This window comes from Equus caballus, chromosome 4 (genome assembly GCF_041296265.1).
Source record: "Equus caballus isolate H_3958 breed thoroughbred chromosome 4, TB-T2T, whole genome shotgun sequence".
NCBI lineage: Eukaryota > Metazoa > Chordata > Mammalia > Perissodactyla > Equidae > Equus > Equus caballus.
The window spans coordinates 6,127,122-6,149,587 of NC_091687.1; the positions used below are offsets into that span (position 1 = coordinate 6,127,122).

The 22,466-nt window shown below is 48.2% G+C and overlaps 1 protein-coding gene and 1 long non-coding RNA gene across 3 annotated transcripts in view; both read left to right on the plus strand.

Annotated features, from left to right (window-relative positions):
* Positions 1 to 22,466, plus strand: part of CDHR3 (cadherin related family member 3) — a 135,780-nt gene that overhangs the window by 13,360 nt on the left and 99,954 nt on the right. The gene's annotated exons all lie outside the window — the stretch shown is intronic.
* LOC138923871 (uncharacterized) lies at positions 1,387 to 8,468 on the plus strand. The gene is made up of 2 exons (XR_011438091.1): positions 1,387 to 3,014; positions 7,247 to 8,468. It is a non-coding gene; the product is annotated as an uncharacterized lncRNA (long non-coding RNA).

Here is a 22,466-nt window from a genome sequence, read left to right on the forward strand (position 1 = left end):
TTGAGCCAAAGTGAGCCTCGAGGACACCTTCTTCATCTTTCCAGTTAGACCTGAGCATCCTGCTTCCTCCTTGGCCCTCTCACGTGCCTATTTGGCCCTCTCAGTGTTTATTCCAGGAGTGGGGAGAGAAGAGGATCCTCCCCCACTTACAGACATCATGGACGTCCACGTGGTTGTCCTCAACTTCCCCCGCTTCTATCTGAGGCCCTTCTTACTGTGAGGTGAGGGAGGGAGGTCTTGACCACCAGTGAGGGTTGAGTGTAAGATCAATGATCACCACCACCGTGATGCTGAGATAGCACCACACCACTGTGATGCTGAGATAGGACCACCACCACCGTGATGCTGAGAGAGGACCACACCACTGTGATGCTGAGATAGGACCACCACCACCGTGATGCTGAGATAGGACCATACCACAGTGATGCTGAGATAGGACCACCACCACCGTGATGCTGAGATAGCACCACACCACCGTGATGCTGAGATAGGACCACCACCACCGTGATGCTGAGATAGCACCACACCACTGTGATGCTGAGATAGGACCACCACCACCGTGATGCTGAGAGAGGACCACCACCACCGTGATGCTGAGATAGCACCACACCACCGTGATGCTGAGATAGGACCACTGCCACCGTGATGCTGAGAGAGGACCACACCACCGTGATGCTGAGATAGGACCACCACCACCGTGATGCTGAGATAGAATCACCACCACCGTGATGCTGAGAGAGGACCACACCACTGTGATGCTGAGAGAGGACCACCACCACCGTGATGCTGAGATAGCACCACACCACCGTGATGCTGAGATAGGACCACTGCCACCGTGATGCTGAGAGAGGACCACACCACCGTGATGCTGAGATAGGACCACCACCACCGTGATGCTGAGATAGAATCACCACCACCGTGATGCTGAGAGAGGACCATACCACCGTGATGCTGAGATAGGACCACCACCACCGTGATGCTGAGATAGGACCACCACCACCGTGATGCTGAGATAGAATCACCACCACCATGATGCTGAGATAGGACCACACCACCGTGATGCTGAGATAGGACCACACCACCATGATGCTGAGATGGGGCATCCTACGTCCCTTCTCAGCTGTCAGAGCGTTTCCCCTGCTTAGCAGTAGGGACTCCAGAGGCCAGCCCAGGAGCAATCTCAGCGTACTAAACCTCACCAACTGACAACTCCTCAAGAGAACCCCATCATGGTGGGCGCCTGGTGGTGGGAACCGGGGTCCCATGTCAGTAGGTCTTTACTCTCTGGTTTTCCAAGGAGTATTAAAGAGCATCACATGCGGGGCTGGCCCCGTGGCCGAGTGGTTAAGTTCGCGCACTCCGCTGCAGGTGGCCCAGTGTTTCGTTGGTTCGAATCCTGGGCGCGGACATGGCACTGCTCATCAAACCACGCTGAGGCAGCGTCCCACATGCCACAACTAGAAGGACCCACAACGAAGAATATACAACTACGTACCGGGGGGCTTTGGGGAGAAAAAGGAAAAAAATAAAAATCTTAAAAAAAAAGAGCATCACATGCACTAACTGTAGAATAACCTGCTCCTGTCGGCAGAGGGTCAGGGTCATGATGCCACCAGGGGCCAGCTCAGGGATTGGAAGATCGGGTTTACTATGGAATGGCCCTGTGATGGACCTGAGTGGGCCCTTCCCCGATGCTGTACTTCATGTGAACTGCATCAGGGGTCCCCTCAATCTGGGGAAGATAAACTCCTTTCCCTTCTGCGTAATCAGGGCTGTTGGGTCTCCCCCATTCCCCATCCTCGTATTCGGTATCACAAAAGCCAAAGAACTAATTTGGCTACAACACAACCCTGCTGAGTGCTGGGAGGGAGAGAAATAAAATATGAGCAAAGCCCTAACCCTCCTCGTGGGCAAAGCTCCTTCGTAAATAAGTTGAGTCCTGTTGCCTGTTCCATGATCAGACGTCCTTCTGGCGGGTATCGGCAGCATGTCGGATGGAGCTCCCTTGTGAAGAGAGTCTGCATTTTCCAAACCCATTCTGGCTTCTCAAGCGTCTGGGAACTGGGAAACCAGTTATCCTGTTGTAGTCACAGGCCCATTCTTGCCCCCTTTTGAAGACTGGGGTGGGGAGCGGTAGAGCAGAGCAACATCTTCGATGCATTTATTCATTCCAGAAGCATTTACTGAGCTCTCCTCCATGGCAGGTGCTACGTAGAAGTGGGAAAGAGAAATCCTGGACACTTGATCTGTCTCGATTTTGCAAAGGCATTTTGCAGAGTCGCTAATGACGTCTGCAGGGGACTGAATGTGGCCTCCGCAGATATCGGGCTCTAATCCCTGAAAGCTGGGAGTGTGCTGCCGACAGCGGTGCATAAATGGTCAAGTCTTGGCGGAGGTCATTAAGTTAAGCATCTTGAGTTGGAGAGATTATCCTGGATTATCCAGCTGGGCCCTAAATGCCATCCCATGTATCCTTCAAGGGCGGGGCAGAGGGAGACTTTGCAATGACACGCCCAGGGGAGAAGGCAACGTAAAGATGGAGTGGAGGAAGGTTTGAAGATGCCGGCCTCGAAGACTGAGCGACGCAGCCACGAGCCAGGGAACACCAGCAGCCGCCAGAAGCTGGAAGAGGCAAGGAACAGATCCTCCCTTGGGCTTCTGGGGGGAATGTGGCCTGTTGGCACCTGGATTTCAGCCCAGTGAAACTGAGGTTGGACTTCCGGCTTCCAGAATTGTGAGAGAATAAACTTTTGTTATTTTAAGCCTCAAACTTGTGGAAATTTGTTACAGCAGCCCCAGGAAACTGATACAGCATCCTTGTGGATAAAATAGAGACATGGATCTAGAAGACAGTTCAGGTAAATGGAGTCACAGACACCTGACCATCTCTCTTCATCACTCGGCAAATAGTTCTTGAGTAACTACGATGCTCCAGGCACAGGAGACAGAGCCTGAATAAGGCTGATGGTGTCCCCACTGACACCGGGTGGGAGGAGGGAGCAGGTAACAAAGAGGTAAGTAAAAAATATAACCGAGGTAACTTTCCTTATTGATAAGTGATTTAAAGAAAACAAAACAGATAATGTGGAGTTGGGGAGGCGATTATTTTAGATTGGGTAATAGGAAGCCCTTTCTGATGACACAGCCTTAGAGCTGAGTCCTGAACCATCTGGAGAAAGCTTTCCAAGTAGAGGGAGCTGTGAGTGCAAAGGCCCTGAGGTGCGAATGAGCTTAGTGTGCTTAAGCTTAATTGGGCACAGAGAGACCAGTTCTGCCAAGTCCACGTGGAGAGCCTTCTCTTACAGAGGGCTCGAGGGTTCTGTTGGAGGCCCCGTCCTGTGCAATTTTCTTTCGTTATAACTAAATCAGAAGTAACGTATAAGTCATATTTATCAAGTGTGTGGGTAACATAAAGTTGGTAGGACTTGTGCTTGGTTAGATGTCAGTGATTGGGTTTTAAAATACCTTGGCACATGTGAACAAAACCCCAAGGATGACATTTGACAGGGACAAAGTGTGAACCCCTCAGTTGGGACTCAAAAAATTTATTTGCAAGGGGGCCACCCTATAGCTGAGTGGTTAAAGTTCAGTGCATTCCACTTCAGTGGCCCAGGTTTGGGGGTTCAGATCCCAGGTGCAGACGTACTCCACTCATCAGCCATGCTGTGGTGGCATCCCACATACAAAGTAGAGGAAGATTGGCACAGATGTGAGCTCAGGGCGAATCTTCCTCACCAAAAAAAAAAAAAAAAAAATTATTTGCCTAAGCCAGGAGGGGAACCTGGCTTGAGTGCTGTACTTGTGCGAAGGCCCTAAAGCTTAACATCAGCCAATGATCTTTGGGACTGCTATGAAAAGTGAGGCAGTCATGTAACTTTTTAAAGTCTAGAGGACACAACTCGGGGGAGGAGGGAGCCACGGGTCTGTCTCCTCAGTTCTGAGTGGGTCCCACATTTTATGGGGTCATAGAAACAGTTTGTTCATTCAATTAATGAATGTTTAATGAGCTCCTCCTGTGTGCCTGGCACTGACTAGGCCGTGAGGACACAAGATCGAATGGAGTAGAAGCCTTTGCCGACCTCAGAGAGCTTACATTCTGGGGGAAGAGACACCGTAGACCTAATTATGTAATAATTATCTTGTATTAGATTTTTTTCAGATTATAAATTATTTTGTAGTAATTAAGTAATAAAAATAAACGTTACAAAAATACATAACACAGAAAAGAAAAATCTCCCTTAAATTCATCCTCCCTCCCTGGGATCGCCACTGTCCACAGGATGGTGCATTTTCCTTCAACTTTTAAAAATACCCATGTAATAGATTTGAAAAGCATGAAAATGGAACCATACTCTTTTTAATTTGCCTTTTTTAGCTAAAGATATCTTGACACCCTTCCGTATGAATATAAAGAAATCTACCTCATTCTTTTAAGTAGCTGATTTGGGCTCCCTTTTATGAACGTACCACTATTTATCTAGTGTCTTGTTGATAGGGACGTGTACTGTTTCCACTTTTTCACTGTTATAAACAAGGTTGCAAAGAGAATTATTCTGTGTATTTGTTTTTGCATAACGGGTGGAAGAGTTTATTTCTAAAGGGTCAATTCATAGAAGAGGAACTGTTGGGTCAAAGGGCGTGAAAAAGTCACATGACAGATGCCACCCTGTTTCTGACCATTCGGGTCGGGCCTGCATGAGAGTGCAAATCACAGTGCGTGTTTTCTTGCAGCCTCGACAACACAGGATATTGTCAGTAATGTTAACCTTTGCCCCTCTGATAGGCAGAAGGCAATAACATCTTGTTGTTTACATGCACCATTTCCGGCCTACACTGAGATAACAGTCACGCAGGGATGTGCAGGGCACCTATGTAAGGTAGAGAGGCCGGAACTGCTGAGGTCTGAAATTAGCCAGGCCAGGGTGTGGTGAAGGGAGACCAAGGCATGCCAGGCAGTTCACACAGCACGTGCAAAGGCCCTGAGGAGAGAGGGAGCCTGGCAGATCAACAGGACTGAAAAACTTATGGGGGGGGGGGGCAAAGAGCAGAGGGCAAGGACGCAAGTGAAGAGGAGGCAGGGTCAAACCTTGCAGGGCCCTGGGGCTCCTCTCAAGGGGTTTGGTCTTCATCCCAAGAGAAAAGGAAGCCAATGGAAAGTTTTGAACAATCTGACAAGATTAGATCAGCATTTTGAACAGATCCCTCTGGCTGTTGTGTGGAGGACAGATTAGGAAGAGGGGAAGTGGAAGGGAAGAGAACATGATGTAGCTGTTTTGGGAGTCCGGGTGAGAGATGATGGCAGCCTAGACGAGGGTGGACCCTGGACTGAGGTGGAGGCTGGACGTGGAGAGAAGTGGGTGGATTGAAGAGTTACTGAGGCCAGAGAATTGATAGGAACTGATGCCTGAATGGGCTTGGGTGGGGCGTGTGGAAGAGGGTGGTAACCTGGAAGGCTTCCGGGTCTGTGGGACAGACTGGATGGGAGTTGTCATTAGGATGACGAGACGTCAAAGCAGCAGTTGATGATCCGCCTGAGAAGTGAAGATTCAGAGGCAGTAACTGCTTTGGAGAGCAGCCTCTGTGCCCGCAGCGCCCTCTGAGACCAGCTGACCATGTGGCCCTGCCGCCCGGGCCACAGCCGAGTGGACTGGGAGAGCACCTGCGCTGCAGCCCTGGTACGGTCTGTCTGTCCGTGAGGGGTCAGTGCCAGACGGGGCTGTGAGCCTCCTTCAGGGAATCGGAAGGCAAACCCAAGTGAGTGGCAATGTTTGGAACCGGGGGACATCAGAAAGGTCGTACCACAGGCAGGAAGAGGAAGTCGAAAGGAAGGAAGGAGGAGGGAAGAGAAATGCTGGGTCGGGAGGAGTGGCTGAAGACCCACAGAGCTAGGCCCCTGACTCTGCGTGTGGCCACGTGGCGAGAGCCAGGCTTTCAAGGGGAGCAGATCCCGGGGGTGATTTCCCAGCTCTGATGCCGATGAGCTGGGTGACCTCGAACAAGTCACTCAGCGTCTCTGAGGCTGTGTTCTGTTTTCTCAACTATAAAGTAGACACCATCATATTTATTTCTTGGGCTTGTTGTGAGGGTTGAAGAGATACACATGAGAATAGGGGGGGATATTTGCAACTCAGAAAACCACTAGAGAACCAGTAGGCAGAATTAAAAGTTGAAAAAAAACTCCTACAAATCAACAAGGAAAAGACAGCCAGCCCAAAGAAAAACAAGCAAAGACTAGAACAAGCCCTTTCCAAAGGAGGATATTAACATGGCCAAAAAATATATGAAAATATGACCAACCTCGTTAGTGATAAAGGAAATACAGCGCGATTCCACATGCAACAACACGGATGGATGCTATAAACTCAATGTCGAGCAAAAGTAGCGAGAGAGATGACTGTGTGAAGTATGGGTCAATGTATGGAAAGTTCAAAAAAACAGGCATTGAAACTACAATTAAATACCACACGCACACATCAGATTGGCAACATTGTAAAAATCCGATAATACAAGTGTTGGTGAGGATGCAGAGCAACAGAAAATCTGCGTGCTGCTGGTGGGAATGCAGATTAGTGTAACCATTTTTCGAAGCAGTTTGGCATTATCTAGTAAAACTGAAAACACGTACATCTCACCACCTGGCAGTTCTATTCCTGGATATACTTATCTAAGAGGAACTTCTCATGTACTCTGGAATATATACACAAGTATGTCTATGACTCTGTCCGTGGCCTCATGCTAGAACCAACACAAATATCCATCAATCATGGAATGATGAAGAGACTGTGATATAGTCACACAATGGAGTACTATACAGCACTGAAAATGAATGAACTATGCTATCAGGAACAACATGAATTAATCAACATAAATAAACATAATATTGAGCAAAGGAAATAATACAGAGCGTATGATGTCACTTTAAAATTAAAAAATAGGCAACGCTAAGGTATAAACTATATAATGGAGTTCATATTATGTGGCACATACTGTTGAGCAAACTATAAAGAAAAGTAAGGAAGAGATTATCATGAAAGTCAGAATAGTGGTTGCTTCTCGGGGAGGGGACGGGAGGGTCCCGGGACCGGGCGGGGACCCCCAGGGCAGGAGTTCCGGGAGCACTTGAAGGTATTGTAGTTCTTGCCCAAGGAGGTAGTCATGCAAGTGTTTGCTTTGTGATCATTCGTCATACTGTACATTTGTTTTGAACATTTTAATCTAAGAGTATTTTGTTCCCCAATTTGAACAGGTTTAGAAGAAAGATAGCTAACACTTGTACGACGCTTGGCCCAGTGCCCGGTGCAGATGAAGAGCTCAACAGAAGGCAATCTGATCTCCTGTTATGACCCAGTTGTTTGTTAGAGCCATGTTGTGTCCTGAGCAACCCTCCAGCTCCTGGACCGGGCCCTGGTCTCCAGGAGGCTGGCGCTGAGGTGGAGATGCTGGACTCCTCTGTTCCCAGGGTGGCCCCCAAGTCAACCCCGTTACGTAAGACAGCGCTTCTCAGCCGATGCGTGGGGTTCACTGCGCCGCCTCAAACGCTTCCCCAGCGTGCTGCCAAATTTTGGCAACGTGTGAAACATTTCTTTTTTAGCCTCTCTGTTGTTATGCAATTCCAGAGAGCGAGATTGCTAAACCGAGCACCACGTGATGTGGTGCACGGCCAGAGCCCAGCCTGCGGCAGGTCAGAGGTCAGGGGTCAAAGGTGGAAACTGATGGCAAGCTGGTGCGAAGGAAATGAGCACACGCGAGAACTTGGCCTTCTGATTGTATCATGGAAATAAAGTCAGCGATGCAAAAGGGGACCAGGTGAATCCCAGGATAACTGAGGAGGCCATTTCAACCCTTCAAGTGTGTAGCCCCGAATCTGGTATTCCACAGAAGGTTGGCAATCACGGACATAAGGAATCTGAGAAAGTCTCTATTCCTTGCAAGCCTAACTAGTGGAATCTGCCTTCCATAGTTATTGGAAGGGTCGCTCTGTGCAATGGCTAATTATAATCACAGCTGGCAAGGGCTCCAGCCAGGCAGAGGAATCATTCTTATTCTCCGGTACTAGAGGGAGGGCATAGCCCAGCGTTCGGGAGTTAGATGGAGCAGGTTTTGCTGAGAATAAGCAAAAATGTCCTAACAGTGCAATGGGGGAGGTTTGGGGAACAGCAAATGCTCTCTGTCTCTTTCAGCAGAGGCGGCAAGATAGTTCATCCAATGTTTTAGCAGAGGTTCCTGCATTGGGCGGCAGGTTGGATGAAATGCCTCTCAAGCAAGGTCTTTGCAAAGAACCCCAACTTGTAAGTTTGGGTGTTGACAGAGCTTCCAGTAAGGGGCTGGACTCTACGCTTCTTATCTATGCGAATCTGAGCCTCCCAACGTCAGCGCGTGCCCTGATGTGTAAGCTGTTGGAGCACACATTCACGTTGATGCTCGTGGACTTGCTCAGAACTCTTGAGACAGTAAAATTATTTCCCCTGTGGGGTTGTTTTCTTTTAGTCCTTCAGCTGACAGCGGTTGTAAAGAGCCTTTCTGGCTAGCAACAAAATACCTCTCTAAGCTTTAGAAGAGAAGGAATCTGCATAAAACGTTCTCCCACACTTATTGCTTTAATTTCAAACTAGAGGTACCGATCTTTTCATAAGAACTTCCCGGCCGCTCCTCCCACGAATGGTGTGTGTATGGTGAAGACTACGTGTGCGGCATTAAGGATGGTGTTTAACAGCATTTGGGCTGTTTAGAATCTGCCCTGCAGACTGAAATGATACGTCCGGCTTTGTTTCCAGGGTTACAGAAACTTCTTTGGTCTATTTCCATGACTGTGTCCAGTGGAAATGCACCACTGTCTGCTCGTCAGAAGGAGCATCTGCGACCACCCCCGGGATAACCGAGGCATCCGTGGTGTCTCTAGTTGGAGTTGGCTTGGCTTGAGCCTTAGGTATTTTCTGATAAAACTGACTCGGTCGTCGGTTGATTATTTGACCTGAGGGTGTGAAACAGATCCTGATGTTTTCCATTGGCAGAATGTAAGAGCTGAGTCGCCTATAGTTGCTTTTAAGGTCTTTGAATAATACCTGTTTTAACCAAATGTGTACAGGCTTAGGGATGGTCGCGAGTACAGCTTAATTTACCATAGCACCTACGATTAAGTAGTTAATGAAATTATGTTAATTAACTTGAGTTTATTGAACATATACAATTTTTTAAATAGGCTTTATTTTTTAGCGCAGTTTTGGGTCAACAGCAAAATTGAGTACAGAGTTCGCATTTACCCCTTGCTCCACACGTGCACAGGCTCCCCCACTATCCGCACGCCCCACCAGAGTGGTACATTTGTTATTATCAATGAACCTCCATTGACGCGTCCTTGTCACCCAGAGTCTGCAGTTTACATTAGGGCTCACTCTTGGTGTTGTGCATTCTATGGGTTTGGACAAACATATAATGACATCTATCTACAACTATAGTATCATCCAGAATAGTCCACTGCCCTAAAAATCCTCTGTGCTCCACCTAATCATCTCTCCCTCCCCCCAACCCCTGCCAACCACTGATCTTTCTACTCTCTCTTTTTCTCTCTCTGTAGTTTTGCCTTTCCCAGGATGTCATGTCGTTGGAATCATCCAGTACATAGGCATTTCAGATTGACTTCTTTCACTCAGTAATATGCATTTAAGCTTCCTTCTTGTCTTTTCTTGGCTTGATAGCGCATTTCTTTTTAGCACTGAATAATATTCCCTTGTCTGGATGTGTAACAGTGTGTTTACCCATTCACCTACTGAAGGACATCTTGGTTGCTTCCAAGTGTTGGCAGTTATGCGTAAAGCTGCCATAAATCTCCGTGTGCAGGTTTTTGCATGGACATAAGCTCTCACCTCATGTGGGTAAATACCAAGAAGTGCAATTGCTGGATCATGTGGTAAGAGTATATTTAGTTTTTAAAGAAACTTCCAAACTGTCCAAGTGGCTGTAGCATTTTGCATTCCCACCAGCAGTGAATGAGAGTTCCTGTTGCTCCACGTCCTAGCCAGCATTTGAGGTTTCAGGATTCTAGATCTGGACCATTCTAGTAGGTGTGTCGTGGTATCTCACTGTTGTTTTAATTTGTAATTCCCGAAGGATATATGATGTTTGCTTGTTTGCCATCTGTATATCTATCTTCTTTGGTGAGATGTCTGTTCATATCCTTTGCCCCTTTTTAATTGGGTTGTTTGATTTCTTATTGTTGAGTTTCAAGAGTTCTTTGTATATTTTGGATCACAGTCCTTTATCAGATACGTCTTTTGCAAATATTTTCTCCGAGTCTGTGGTTTGTCTTATTCTGTTGAACATACGCTATTTTAATGGCGTTCTGCTGGATGTTGCGTGGGCATATAGAATATATTTAAGACAATTTCTCCGTTTTAAGTTGCCTATTAGGAAATATCTATTTCCTGGAAGCAGAAAGATCCCCATCGCTTCTTTTATTGGCTACTGGTGAAGCTCTTACATGGATCGTGGCAGTGGTGAACTCTCCGGATAACTGGTGTATTTGGGAAACTCTCTTGGACATCGTTTTCTGTGGGGAGAATCCCACGATAAATCGTACTCTGGTGGCTTATGTATAGAAAAGCTTGAGACTCTGACTTGTTTGGGAAAAGAAAATGTCATCAGTGTTCTAAGAAATATTAATGACTGACATTCGTATGTTCCTTTGCCTATCACTTTTACTGGCATCACCTCATTTGAAGATTATGGAGTAGTGAGGACTTACCTAAGTAAGAAATATGGTTATTTGGCCAAGAGAAAGAAATTTTATTTTATTTATCTGGCTTTTTTTTTTAACTTTGAAATATTTAAAAATATTTATCAGGAGGGGATCATTTCCAAATAGTTCAGAGTCACTGGTAGGACACCTCACATGACTTCACATGTGGAGTCAGCATCTGCTTATACTGAATGACACAGTATCAGACAAGGAACACGACATGCTTAAACTTCAATCAATGTTAAACAAACTCTTCGGTGCATCCATTTGTAGGCAAAAAGCAGGGCCCCCAAACCCAGTGTGAACCGGATGTCAGATATGTTCCATTTGGATGCACCATATTAGCTCTAATCAATGGGGGCCAAGGGCATTTTGGAGCCTAAGGCCCAGCTCGAAGTCTTCAATGAAAGGGAAATTCAAACATTTAGCTAAGGAGTAGTATGAACACTAGTGAGACAGCGTAATTGTTAAGACCGACCAGGAGCCAGAGCCAACATCTAGGATGTGTGCTCTCAACACTGCCCGTCCCCAATAGGAAGAAACAGTTAGGGTGCCCAATTTACCATTTCCCCAAGAAAGCCAGAGAGTGAGGGAGGGCAAGATGGGCAGGAAAGAGAGGGGATAGTTGGACCTCCGACCAGGACAATAGGCTTGGTCCCCAGCTGCAGTCCCTCTTCTTGGTGAGAGCGATAGAAAGGTTCTTCAGAATTGCCCAGGCTGTGAGTTTCCCAAAGACAAAGATTGAAAAACAGTTGCAGAACATCAGGACTAGCAGACATCTGTGGCCAGGGCCCTGCAGTGTAAAAATCACGGGTGTGGGCACTCCGTGTGCCCAGAGGCCAGGCCTACCTTGTGTTTGTTAGTTATGTGACCGTGAGCACCTTGTTTAAACCTCTGAGACTCGATTTCTTCATTTGTGAGACTGGAATAATGATTTCTCCTATGTGGTACTGAACTGCGAGGATAAACGATAATTCACGCCAAATACCTGGCCCGTAGCAGGGACTCAGTAAATGTTAAGCGATTTTAAAGAATCGTTCAGGCTTTATTCATGTGTTTAATGATTGCCCTGTAAGGAAAGGCCAGAAGCAGTTTCAATACACTTCTGCTTGTACTGCTTTCCTTGGAAATGAAATACTGTGCACAGTGTTACTTTCTTAAGAGTATTATTAAGCATCCGCTCACTAGGATGCTCAAATGATGTCTCATTGGCCCCGACTGGGTCTTGTACTCCTCCCAGCATCATTTGCTCTGGGGGGCGTGTGGGGGGTTGGTCAGTGCTGACCGGCTTGAGCACAGGAGAGCCGTCTCCTGCAGCCAGGGTGGGGCTGGGCTGGTTCCCCCAGCCACATCCCCAGGACATCAAGGACCCGTTAGGAAAAGGGAAGGGGCAACGGATGTCAGCACCAACGTTCCTCCCCTCTACGCTCCCCTCCCCAGGCCTCTTTTCACCATGCTAAACAATTCTGGGACTTTTAACCTCTTGTTGAAAGCCTTGAATTTTAGATCCTTTCTTTATCCTTATGGATCTTTTCTCAGTCTTCCCCAATCTTTCCTGATTTAGACCAGACGCAGTAGTAAGCAGACAAATCTCCAAGGCTCTGTAAGCTTCAGGTTCCCCATCTATAGACTGATTAGGATCACCGTATCTACCTCTCTCCAAAGATCACCTGAGATGATGTATGTCTGCGTGGCGCACAGCGAGCTTTGTATAAAGGTTACTGACAAACACAGTCCTACTTCCCAATGCTCGAATCCTGTTCTCCTACTTGTGTTTTTCTCTCTTTCATGCTTGTTTCTTACCTGCAGCCTTAGAGTCCTTTTAGTGCTCTACTCCAGCTTCTGTTTCTGTTGGTTTTCTGCTTCTTGTGTCTGTTTCTGACCTCGTCTCTCATTTGCCAGGGTAGCTGTCTGTGCCCAGAGGTACGACAACAAGAGACAGTGATTCCAGAGGGCGGAGAGGAGGAAAGGAGCGGCAAGGAGCAGGTGGAGGGGAGGCTGGATGCCCCCTGCCCCCAGGGGCGCAGCCTCACCCCTGCTTAACCAGGTGTCGACTCCCGTACTTGGAGAAGGAAGAAATAGGAAGTGTCCTATTTGTTCATGTGAATTTACATAAGAAACACAGCCTCAGTCATTAGGCCTCGGGGCTATTTTGTCTATGTACTGCTTCAGAGTTGAGCTCGTGGGTTCATTTAGTTTGGAAATTCGAAGGATGAGGCTCTCTCTCTCGAGGAGCTGAGGAAGCTTGCTCCGGTTGCATCAAAGATGCTTTGTCCTCACCTTCTTCCCTCCTTCGAGACTCCCCTCCTTGCTTTGGCACGGGGTGGGAGTCGGGTGTTGGGGGGGGGCGTGGGGAGAGCTGAGAGCATTCCTACTCAGTTTCCCATGCAAAGAGCTGCTCATGAGTTTGTCCCCTCACACAGACTGGAGGAGACCAGAGTTTCCCAGAATGCTGCTTGCCGTTCTGTCTTAATAATCAGGCAGGGATAATAGCTGACATCGATCGCAGGCCACCCTAAGCACTTCGCATGTACAGCAATAGTAGTAGCTAACAGTTAATGTGGTGCTTACTGTGTGCCGAGCGCAGTTTATTTTGTGTATATATTAATTTACGTTATCCCCTACTCCTCCTCTGAAGTAGTGACTACCGGCATCCTCCAGGTACAGATGAAGAACTGAGCTCAGAAAGCTTCAACAACTTGCTCAGGGTCATTCTGCTAGAGTTAGGGCCCGGATTCAAACTAAGATTGTTGGGCTCTGTGTTCTTAACTAGTATCCTCCCCTACCTCCCTAGGTTATCACACGCATTTTACAGATAAGGAAACTGAGGCACAGTGCGAGGAAGTAGGCCTGGATTCAAATGGGGACAAGAGACTCTGGAGCTGGGGTCTTCTCTGCTACGTCACGTGACCTCCTGCAGGGACGTGTTCCAGTCTCACACTTCACACGGGGAGTGACCTGAGGACCCCTGCGATGGTGTAACTCATCTGGATCAGTGAGGGACGCGGCACAGAGCGCAAGCCCCGTCAGTCCTGGTGTTGCTTCTGGGCCTGGAGCAGAGCCCGGGGCACTGCCCTGAGGGACGGAGCGCGGCTCTGGTGCCAGGAGCAGAGCCCACCTGTGCGGTCGCTGCTTCCCGACCTCTCCTTCATTTCACCCAGGGCTGTTCGTCAGGATGTCCTGGGACCCGCAGGGGACTTTGAAGCATCAGACACCACAATCATAGCCCCACCAGTTAAATGAGGGAACGAGCAAGGGGAGACATCATTTAGAATGTGACTTATTTGTTTACTCCATGCCCTGTTCCCTAAGGATTCATGACCGTGTACAGAAATGCCTTCACTCTGGGAGAGGGCATCCGTTAGGCGTGTGTGACAGCGGCTGGAATCCCAGCTCCCTCACTCCCCTTCCCGGGGAACCTGGACGGTCCCATCATCTTACTGCTCCCTGGCTTCCTTACCTCTAAACTGGAAACGATGTCTTCCTGGTGGGCCTGGGCGAACATGGACGACAGTTCCCCTCAGGTTCCTAGTGCAGGGCTGGCCCGCAGCAGGTGCTTGGCGGTTTACTGTTATTACTGCAAGGTGGAGAGCGACGCAGCATGCGCCAAACCAAGGGGAGGAGCCATAAACCGAAGCCGGATGTGAGGCCCGCATGAAAACACCTATGGGCCGGCCCTACGCGCCCTCTCAGGCTGGTGTGAAGCGGAACCTGATTACTGAATCATTCCCGGAGATTCTAAGAGGAAAACAGTGCTTGGGAGAGGCAGGATGCCAGGCTGGGCGGGAAGAAAGAGCTCTGTAGGGTCCTTCTAAGGAGGACGCTGCAGTGTTGCAAACGGTGTCCTAAACCACTTTAGGGTAAACCCAGTGACCGGGGCCACCTGCTGTCCCTAAGAGAGGCTAGTGGCAGCAAGCCACAGCGTAGTCTAATAGAAACGTTCCACCAAAAGCCGGTGTAATGGAGTCCACGCGTAGTCTGCTCGGCTGCTGTGACTCCACCAGGGGTGACAATAGGTCATGCTTCCTGGGCACTGTGAGGAGCCAGCGAGAGGCTGAGCCCTTGCCTGTGCCACCTCATTAAGTCTTACAGCAACCATGTGAGGCTGGGAAGGTGGTCCTCCCCATTTTGCAGATGAGTAAATGGAGGACCGGAAAACAGGGTGAGAAAGCTGCCCGGGGTCATTGAGTTCGTGAGCCCGAGCCAGACGTCCTGCTCAGGCAGGCGGCTTGGCGCCAGTACCACGACCCTCTGTCGCTTTGGAAAACCGATTGGACTCAGCATCCTTGTGACGGTCCTTGCCAGCTGAGCCTTTGAGGAATCCCGGGCTGCAGTGAGTTCGAGAAAATGTCCAGCCCCTGCCGAGTTCCCCAGGGGCAGTGTTTTGCTCGTGGCCTCGGCTCAGAAAGGGGAGGGCAAGCAGGGAGCAGGGCCAAGTCCTGCCTTAGAAGGGCATCTTCGGTCCACTGTCACACGCAGACACATGGGTGACGGAGGACCTGAAGTGCTCCACGCAGCATGGCTGCAGTAATTTGAGTCTGAAAAACTGTCAAGGCAGTCGCACTCCTGTTTTGGCTATTTCACAAAAAAAAATGAGTATATGGCACTCATAGGATACTCAGCGTGCATTCCTTTTATTGTGATTTTTGCCTAATGTATTGGACCCTCTAAATTGTCTGGCAGGAAACACTCTCAAGGACTCCCCACCCTGTGACCCCCATCACAGTAGAAGGTTCCAGAAAGGCCAGATGCAGCATTGTGCTGTTTCTGCATGGGGGACGTTGCGTGGTTGTCATTGTGACACGAGCAGGACTCGAGCGGTGCAGCCTTCTGGGCTCCTGCTCTTCTGCGGACCCCGATGGATGGCAGAGCCCCACCTCCCCTTCTGTGAGAGCCAGGCCCTCCTTGGGGTTTCCCGAGATGGTCTCTGAGGACTTGTGGTGTCCAGCTCTGCCCGCCACCCCTGTCCGGGCCTGTCAGGTCCTGGTGGGGTCTGCTCTTTCGCTGCCTTTGTCACCGCCTGCTGTGCAGGGCCCCAGTTCCCTCTCCTTTGTGTCTGGGGCTGGGGAGGCAGCCCGCTTGTGCTCACAGTTGGGTCTAACGTGGAGGAATTGGAGCACAGCACAGCAGAGGCCATAGCAGAAAGCCACATGTCGTGTCCCTTATCGGGATCGCGCACCATGCTCCCTCAAGCCCTGGCTCCCCGTTATCCTCCTGAGTCTGCTCTTCCCCCCACTTACTACCTCCTCCAATCCCCAGACTCAGTTGCTTCCTTACGGAGGAGCAGAGTGTGGCTCAGTCTTCGTCTTCCCCTGGGCTTCCCAGCCGAGCCCGGAGCTTGCCTTTCTCACCCTCCAAGTTCCATCGTGGCTCACGTGGTGGGGTTCTTCTCTGTGCGATAATTTACATCCTGATACGTGAAAGTGGCCACACCCCTGGTTTTAAATAGACATCCCCTCCCCCCCCACCTCCCCCACATACCCTCACCTCCTCCACACACCCCCCACATCATCTGTATCAGCGTTTACAGAATAGTTGGGAATTAAATTTTTGTGAGGCAAGACAAAATACCACATAATAAAAATGACCGGAAATGAGCTGTCAAGCCATGAAAAGACAATGCCTCTTACTGAGTGAAAGAAGCCAGTCTGAAATGGTTTCGTACTGTGTGGTTCCAGCTACATGACGTTCTGGAAAAGGCAGAACTACAGAGACAGTAAAACGATGTATGGTTGCCAGGAGCTGGGGGAGAGGGGGAAAAACAGGTGGAGCACAGAGGGTTTTTAAGGCAGTGAAACGAATCTATATGATCCCATAATGGTGGGTACGTGTCCTTATACGTTGTTCAAACCCATTGAATGGACAACACCAAGAGTGAGCCGTGACGTAAACTGTGGACTCTGGGTGACTGACGTGTCGATGTGGGTTCACTGATTGTCATAAATGCGCCACCCTGGTGGAGGTGTTGAGAATGGGGGAGGCTGTGTGTGTGAGGAGGGCAGGAAGTATATTGGGAAATCACTATACTCTCTGCCCGATTTTGCTTTGAACTTAAAACTGCTCTAAAAATAAAGTCTGCTTTTACAAATGACCGGAAGCAGGAGATGGCCACGCTGTAGTTGCGTAAGGAATAGCGGTCTTGAAAATAAAGCAGGAGAAGAGGAGACGGCTGTTGGCTGGGGTGGCCCCACCAGGCTTCCTGGAGGAGAGGTGAAGGCTGGATTGAGCGATGAGGGGTGAACGGGGTTGGATGAATGGAGAGTGAGTAAGCGGGCGCCAGAGGGAGGAGGAGCAGCCTGAGCAGAGGCATGGAGGTGGCATGACGCGTGAGCCAAAGGACTGAGCGGTCAGCAGGAGTCCAGGCTGGTGGGACGAGCAGGGATCCTGCCCAGATGAGAAGGAGAAGCAGAAAGCCAGCTGTGGAGACCCTGCCAGTTGGTTCCTGGTAACATTTTGAAGGGATCGTGTTGATTTCTGGTCCCTGTGTACGAGACACTCAAGAACGTAAACTGCTAGAACGCAGCTCTCTAATTACGTCTATTTCTTACAACGTGTGTTTGTTGATTACCGGGAGCTGTGAGACTTGAAGGTGTCTTGTGCACCAGCTGAACTCAGTGACTCTAGCATCTCGGGTCCGGACAGACAGGGAGGCTACCCAGCGCTGGACCGCGCTGCTCCAAAGGTGCTTCGTCCGCAGTGTGGGCAGCCTTGACTGAGAGAAGGCAGCAAAACACCTAGCGTTCGAACCCCACGCCAGTGTCACATACACCAGTGCGTCTCAAACTTCAGCCTGCGTCTGAGCACCTGGAGGAATGGTTACAACTCAGAGTTTTATAACTCCCTAACCCCCGAGATTTGGATTCAGTACGTCTGAGGCAGAGGTGGAGAATTTGCATTTCTAGCAAGTTCCTTGGTGATGCTGACGCTGCTGGTGGGAGATCACACTTGGAGAAGCACCGGTCTACTCCAGAGCCCCATGGTTAACTTATAAAGCTTTTCCTCTCCAGTTCTTGTGTCTGGAAAGGTGTGCCCTAGGGAACTTCAGATTTGGGAAGAAGAGTGAATGGAAGTCAAAAGATGGAAACAACCCAAATGTCCATCGACAGATGAATGTCAAATAAAATGTGGTATATCCATCCAATGGAATATTGTTCACCCATAAAAAGAAATGACGTACTTCAACGTAGATGAACCTTGAAAACATTATGCTAACTGAAAGAAGCCATCACATGAGGCCACGTATTGCTTAATCTCATTTGTATGAAGTGTTCAGAGTAAGCAAATTCATAGAGACAGAAGGCAAACTGGTGGTTGCCGGGAGTTAGGCGTGGGAGGGAATGGGGAGTGACTTCTTCTTGGGTTTCTATTTGGATGATGAAAAGTTCTGGAACTAGACAGTGATGATGGACACAATGCACAACATTGTGAATGGACTTAGTACCGCTGTATTTACGCTTTAAAAGGGTCAATTCTGTGTTACGTGTATTTTACCGCAATAAAAAATAAAAAGAGTGAATGGAGTGCTGTTCTAATTCAACTTGTGGGGCTGGGGGAAGGGTTTACAGGAGGAGGGCAGGACGTGCAGAGGGCCTAACCCAGTGGGTCCCGGCCCCCCTTGCCTGAAGAGTCACCTGGGAGTTTTTTACCCCATACCCTGGTCCAGCTGCACCTAAGACCAATTAAATCGAAATCTCTGGAGGTGAGGGCTAGGCCCCCAAAATTTTAAAATTCGCCCCTTGATGATTCTAACGCACAACCAGGATTGAGAACTGGCCTAAAATCTCCAGGGCCAAACTGGCTGAGGACCTCTGTGCAAACTGACTTGAACTTCATCACAGACAATGTGCCTTCATCTTCTCCCAAATCGGCTTGGAAGGGGAGTGTTGAGGAGAACGAGGAGGCTTTGCAGTCAGTTTGAAAATTGGCTCCACTACCATCTAGCTGTGTGACCATGGGCAAACCACATAACCTCTCTGAGCCTTTGTGTTTTTTTTGTTTTTTTTTAAAGATTCTATTTTTTTCCTTTTTCTCCCCAAAGCCCCCTGGTACATAGTTGTGTATTCTTCGTTGTGGGTTCTTCTAGTTGTGGCATGTGGGACGCTGCCTCAGCGTGGTCCGATGAGCAGTGCCATGTCCGCGCCCAGGATTCGAAGCAACGAAACACTGGGCCGCCTGCAGCGGAGTGTGCGAACTTAACCACTCGGCCACGGGGCCAGCCCCGCTGAGCCTTTGTTTTTGCCTATGGAAAGTAGGAGTCTGTTTTCCCCTACGGAAAGAACGCTTCATAGGGGCTTTGTGAGGTTTAAATGAAACACGCCAGTTACCCTGTTACAACAGTGTCAGACAGTTTAGTCATCATGCATCTCTTTGCATCCCCTTCCAGACTGGAAGGGAGACCCAGGGACTTGTCTGTGTGAAACCCCAGCACTGCAGAGTCTTGTACTGTAAGCTCAATTTTCTCCCTCTCCCCGAGAGGAGGGACATATTTAGATTGGAAATTAATTTTAATAGCCCCTCAAATCCATAATCTGGAAGCGCAGGAGGTTGTGAGCCTGGTAGAAATCCTTTTTGCACTTCCTTTTATAACGATATAAATATACTCTAAGATAAAAACATAAAATTCATGCACAAATTCCTGATGATACATAAAATCATTTGGATTTTTTTGTATTTTTGTTCAGTCCTTATTTGTAGGTAACGCAGGTAATATATTTTTATTCAACTATAATTAGGGCTTAGATACAATTTTATATTCTGCTTGCTTTCACTCAGTACTTTATCTTCTGCATTTGTCGTGTTTCTGTAATTCTTTGTTATTGACCTTTTAATGGCTTCATCGTATTTCATTGAGTAGCCCTACTGTAGTTTACTGTAATATTCCTCTGTTGTTAATCCTTTTGATTGCTTCCAAATTTACAATATTAGAAATTGTACTCAATGAAAATATTTCTGCATATAACTTTTAACTTCCTTTGGCTTATTTACTTAAAATAAAATTCCCGTAAATTTACTGGATCAAGGGGTCTGAATATTTTAAGGCTCTTGAACACACCCTCAGATCTCTTTGGTTAAGGATTGTGTCAATTCACACTGCCACCACATGGTGTGGGTGCGTCATTTTCAACAAGTTGCCAGCACTGAATTTCATCATTTGAAAAAGGTTTATAAATTGTGTAGCTATAATCTAATTTAATATAAACTAATGAATTACAGTGTCGAGCTTTTTCCCGTGCATAACATTCCTTTTCTGTTCCTCTCCTGGTAGCATCCTCGCTATCTTGTAAACTGCTGGAGGGCAGTTTACAAACCTTGCACGTTGTAGAAAATCAATGATTACTTTTTGAAGCAGTGAATAATTCAGACAATCCCTCTTCCCAATAATTCTTCGGTGTTCTAACAGCAGAGATTTTTTTTTAAACTAAATTACACTTTATTTCAGTTATGTTGGCAGCCTCAGAGAGTTCTCTTTGCTGGGAAAACGTATGAAGATTTCCACGTGGGGGGAAGCAGACCACCCCCACATCTCCAAAGGAAGGCAGCAAAATCATTGCTCTTTCCTCCAGCCTCTCTCTGTGCTCCCGTCCCATTTCCTGTTGGCTCCAGAAGAGCCAGCTCGAGACGAGCCCAGGAAAAGCTATTTGTAGAGTGCATGGGAGAAACGTGAACACAAATAGGCCTTCGTAAGCTACGGAGCTCGGTTTTCACTCTTTCAAGCAGGAGGTCTGTGCATCCCCAGATGGTAGTGTTTGTGATTTGGTCCCCATTGACTGGGACCATTCTTGGTGATGAAAAGCTGCCATGAGTTCAGTAAGCCTCTTAAATAACTGTGTATGTACTTTATTAATTACAGTAGCATCTACATCAATTTCAAAAATAGTAGTAAAAATATCCAGGGGACAAATCCATCCAGCGACACGCGATATTTGGCGCACATTTGCATTCGCGAGTTCTTTGCGTCGTCCTCCGTACAAAGTTGGGAAATGCTGCTCCGAGAAGAAGCCAGTATCTCAATATTATAACTAGGAGGTGCTTACCCAGTTAAGATGACTAGGGAAGTGCTTGTCATTGCAGTTAACACTTGACTAGTGTTTAATGCTCTAACCTGCTCCCCACTAGGTCTCGGTACTCCGCCTTAATTTTTGGAGATGGCTCATTTTAAAAGTCCATTTCCTGCTTGTCCACCTTCTTCAAATCAGTGATGGCAACAAGCAATTAGCGGCATTTCTTAAATGTCTTGCTACCCGAAATGACATCTCATTCTAGTTAAAAGGTGACAAAGGCTGCCCCCTCCTCTGTTCCCTTCATTGACCACAACCTCTTGATGTCTCCCTCTGTCTCCAGCTTTGTCTAAGAACTAGCTCACCTCTCAGAACAGAGGATGCCATATGTGTCTACTGGGGAGGGCTTGTTTGTGACTACGAGTTTCAAAGGGAATTTATACTGCCGGTTGGCAGAGAGTTGACACGTACCTACATTTCCCACGGATCCACGTCATCTACTGGACGAGGAGTCCTTGTATCCTGGCCGTGCCTTGGGTGTCACAGGGACGCGGTAACCCACCTTTTATGCTCTTTCCCTTTCCCCATTTCCTACGAAGACACTCTGGCCCTTGTTTACTGTAGCTTCACTCTTCAAAATTCAACTCAGCGTATATCACGTCATGGATTCTTAAACTCAAGGAAACAGACAGAGCACAACCCATGGGTTTCCAAGCCTGACTTTTCATCAGAATCTCGTGGCACACTTTTCTCCAGTGCCTATTCTTGTCCCCGCACCTGTTCTGATTCACTAGGACTGTGTGTGGACATGAAACCTGCATTTTGTTTGTTTGGGTTTTCTTAATTTGCTAGGTCATCAGTTTATTATAAAAGGCTCTAGGAACATCCAGATGGAAGCGATGCATCAGGCGAGGCCTGTGGGAAGGGGTATGGAGCTTCCGTGCCCTCTCCAGGCGCCACCCTCCCAGCACCTGCCCGTGTCCACCAACCCAGGGGCCCCAACACCTGCATTTTTAAAGCTCTCCTTGTGCTTCTCGTGATCAGCAGGTTTCAGATCCACCAACCTAACCAGGCTCCCAGGCCAAGACTCCCTGGAATGTCATCTCCGGCAGGTGGTGACACAGCCTGCACTGGAATCCTCCAGGCCATGGGGCACTTGCTACTTTCACAAGGGGCCTGAGCTGAAAGAGCTCTTCCTGATGGTGAATTGAAAGGTGTTTCCACCACACAGGCTTGTATCTAGTGGTCTCAATTATGCCTTTTAGAGCAGCACAGAAAAAAGTGATTCCTGCCTTTTCCCCAAACACTGGAAGACAGCTAGTGTTCCCTTCTCGGGATCTCTCTTTCCATTTCTGGGCTCTTGGTCCTGGTTGTCCACCTCTGAATGCAGTTGCAGTGAGTTTAGGTATGTCTTTCAGATGATCTCTCATGAGAACTTTATGGAGTAGCTCTCTTCCCATGTTTGAGATGACCGAGGGCCAGTCAAGTTAAGTGGTGTGCCCTGGTTCCTACTAATAAGTAGCTGAATTGAAATTTGAACAATCTGACTCCAAATTCTGCACTTTTTTTTTTTAGAGGAAGATTAGCCCTGAGCTAACATCTGCTGCCAATCCTCCTCTTTTTGCTGAGGAAGACTGGCCCTGAACTAACACCCATGCCCATCTTCCTCAACTTTATACGTGGGATGCCTACCACAGCATGGCTTAATGAGCAGTGCCATGTCCACACCCGGG